Source organism: Brienomyrus brachyistius, chromosome 20, assembly GCF_023856365.1.
Source record: "Brienomyrus brachyistius isolate T26 chromosome 20, BBRACH_0.4, whole genome shotgun sequence".
NCBI lineage: Eukaryota > Metazoa > Chordata > Actinopteri > Osteoglossiformes > Mormyridae > Brienomyrus > Brienomyrus brachyistius.
Window position 1 is genome coordinate 19,178,808 of NC_064552.1, and position 3,739 is coordinate 19,182,546.

General features: G+C 44.1%; 1 long non-coding RNA gene across 1 annotated transcript; it reads left to right on the forward strand.

The window, feature by feature from the left end:
- The first annotated feature begins 1,865 nt into the window (after positions 1–1,865).
- LOC125715728 (uncharacterized) lies at positions 1,866–3,398 on the forward strand. Its single transcript, XR_007384159.1, has 2 exons — positions 1,866–2,050; positions 2,362–3,398. It is a non-coding gene; the product is annotated as an uncharacterized LOC125715728 (long non-coding RNA).
- Positions 3,399–3,739: the final 341 nt, after the last annotated feature.

The following is a 3,739-nucleotide window of genomic DNA, read 5'->3' on the forward strand; positions in this document are numbered from 1 at the left end:
CTGAAAAATGGCCAAAACATCACAAATTCTGCCAGGGTATGTAAACTTTTGAGCACAACTGTATGTCTGGGGTGGAGTGTATGGGGGAGGGGGATTATGGTGAAGGCAGGGGTGGAGTGGTAGTCTGTATGTAGGGGTGGGAGGGGGCTTGCTGATAAGGGGGCAATGGGGTGGAGGGGGGGGCAGTGTGTGTATATGTGGGGAAGGGGCTTACTGGTGATACAGTGGGGTAGAAGGGGGAGTTGGCAGTGTGCTGTGTGTATGTGGAGAATGGGCTAACTGGTGATTGCAGTGATGGGGGGGGCAGTATGCTGTATGTATGTGGGTGGGGGGGCAGAAAGGCAGGGCAAACAAGGTCTTAAGATAATGAAATTATTTAGCAATATGTGATGTGGCATTACTATTTTGATTTGTCTGTACTCCAAGGTTATGATGCCTTTGGCCAAGGTTGTTGACGTTTTACAGTCTGACCGAATGGGCTTCTCGGGAGTGTTGGTGCTAACCATCTCAATTCTACTTGAGAAGTTGGAACAGATGAAGCAGGAGAGCCCCCATTCGGGTGACTGCAAATGTTGGAATCATCACAAAACATTTTTAGAGCATTCAGTTTAAATATATTACACAATGGTGATTGTAGGAGAGGCCAGAGCAGCATCAAGCCCCTCCCTGGGACCACTGCTGGTGTACCCCTACCATCTGGATGAGCTTTAAAACAGATTTTACTCAAGTCACAGTATTTTAATGCTCACTGAAAAAAACATCATTAGGGAACTTAATTTAATTTATTTTGCTTGTCTGAAGTGATTGCTATAAGAAAAATGGAAATGTGCATTCATGACCCTGAGAAATTTGCCATCTCTGAGGTCTGCAAGGTGGTCATATATATATATATATATATATATAGGTAATATGTTACAACACATTGGGAAATAAACTGGAACTGGAAAAAAGTGTTCAAGTGACTCTACTTGAACATTTATGCTGTTTGAAGGTTCCCTGTTCACATAATATCCTTTACATACTGCTGTAATGTAGTGATAGGAACATGAGTTCCATCCTAGGCATTAGGGGGGACAAGTCCCCTCTAGTGTTAAGATGGGGGGGGGGGGGAGAACCGGCGTGGCACGTGCACTTGAGGGGACTCTTGGACACATGTTCGCCTCGTGGTTAGGGTACTAGCTACTCTTTCTACCCAAGTATCAGGCCTGCACCAGATAAGCAGATAAGCTACACTGCAAGTCGTCCAGCCATGATGCCACCCATGTGTTGCACCACACTAATAATAATTGACACTTTTTTATTGATCCCTGTAGGGAAATTGTCTTTACGCCTCCCACAACTTGCTCTTTTTTCATAGAGGAAGTTGTCTGCGAAGGGCTGCCACCCATATCAGCGCCCAGGGAGCTGGGGGTTAAGGGCCTTGCTCAAGGACCAAGCTGAGGCTGGGTTTGAACCTGCGACCTTCTGATTACAGGCACACAGGCTTAGCCCACTGAGCCACACGCTGCCCCACTAGGGAGAGAATGAGGGGCAGGAATTTGGGGTGTGACAAGACACCAGACTTACTGATATTTGTGACTTATTTATGCAGCACAAATTATTTTGAGTTGGGCCATAAGGAAAAAAATCTAGGCATGGGGGGGCATTTTCAATTCTAATTAGAAAATACTCCTAGATATCCGTTATCTTAAAAGTAGAAAAAGAATTTCGATCAATTTCTTAATAACTTCGTTTTTAATCTAAAACAATGAAATTAACAGTAACAACACTGTAATAAACAAAACAAACACCAAAACTCATGCTTAAAAAATGTATTGCAGAGAGTACTTTGATTTACCAAAACAGTTACACACGATCACACACACACAAGCACACAACAGTGCGTGTGTGTAAATGTATATAAAAACGGGGGCAACACCAAACTACGTCATAAGAGCTGCGCGCGTGGCGACGTGTCCGCAGTACGAAGCAAACTGGAACCAGCTATAAATTAGTAGTTGACGTCTGACCTCGGGCTCCGCTGGGTGTCTGTGACTTTGGCCATTTTGAGGTAAGATTTATTTGCCGCTGCGTTCGTTGACAGCGTGCAAACTTTCAAGCAACAACATGACAAACTGTAAACCAAATCCTTCAACAGCCAAATACTTTGTTTGTAAAATGTAAGCCTGTATATATCGGAAATCACTCAAATAGCATGGCTTCTCACTTTTAGCTTGGAGGTTAAATTGGACCCGGAGGGCTTAGTAAATAATTCTATAGAGATTCTAATCGGTTCTTAACTTAATCACATTTTCTTATGTTCGGTATTTTAATAGATGCTTGTAAACTCATTTTTTTTTTGCTTTAATATTTTCTTATCAGTTTGCAGGTCATTTCGCAACGTTTGGTGTGCCCCGCAATCGGCAGGATATTATTTTCTGTGTTGTCTCTGGTTTGCGGACGGATGGAGTTAAGGAGTGATTTCCATCTCTGGAGAGACTACCTGCGGCTGGCGGATACGGTCCTGGCCATACAATCCGGGAGTGTCGCGCCGGAAGATCCAGATCGGGTCGGAATTCAGCTAAAATCTGGCCGACAACATCTTTCAACGGAGCGATATTGTGCGAATGGCGGGGGGAAGAGAGCCTCCAGTGAACCCGCGACTGGACCCCGGCAGTCCCGAGAAAAGGAATCCCAGAAGTCGAGACGCCCCTTCTGCAGTTTTTGTAGGAAAAATGGGGAGTCAGAGCTCGTCTTTCGTTCGCACTGGCTCCGGGACCGAGCGGGCGGTGTGAGCTGCCCGTACTTACGGGAGTACGTGTGTCCGCTGTGCTTGGCCACTGGGCCCAAGGCGCACACAAGGCGGCATTGCCCGCATGCTGACACTACCTACTGCTCAGTGTACGCCAGGGCTCCCCGCTGAGCCGGGAGTCGACGTTTTAAAGAGACATTTAAAATGAAACTTTTAAAAATTTATTTTAATTTAACCATTTCACAGTCTGTTTATGTGCGTGTTTTTCACATTTTGTTTTGGTTTAAGATTTGTTGGACGATCTTGATGTGATGTGTGTATTTTTTATGGTTTGTTTACGTGTTCTCACTTGTCTTGCTTTTTTGCACAGAGTGTTACTGCCTTTTTAATTAACTAGCCTTTCTCGCTGATTACCCTATTAACATGTTCTCAGGCTTTGGTGTCCCGTTTTATTGGTGGCTCATTCCCTCTTGCTTATCACTAAGACTTGTTTCTGGAATCTGATGACGGATGCTGTCCCTCACTTAATTGCAGAAAGCCTTTTAAAAGTCTTGTGCTTCTTGTGAAATATTTCAGTTGATGCAAGTGCTGTTTTGAATGGATCATGTACACCAGCGCATACGCTGATTTTAATTTGCATAATGAATTAAGAGAGACTGAATAACAATTACGTTTGTCCTGTTTCTGGCTTCTGTGAGGTTTTCTAATACGTCCCTGCTCGCTCTGTAAAACATGTGGCACTGGGTTCAGATAAGGGCAATCTTGCCATTATTATGGTACATCATCCATCCATCCATCTGCAGAAGCTCCTAGTTATCGACATTACAACTGAGAGTTGTCAGTCAGATCTGACTCACCCAGTGCCCATTTTACTGTTGATTCGGTTTGGCTTTTCCATTTGTAGGAGGTGTGATCTTTGTGCTAGTCTCATTTGCTGTGACAACTGGAGGGACGTTTTTTATGTAGGATTTATTTGTGTAGTTGAGAAATGGCAGGTTTTTTCTTTGT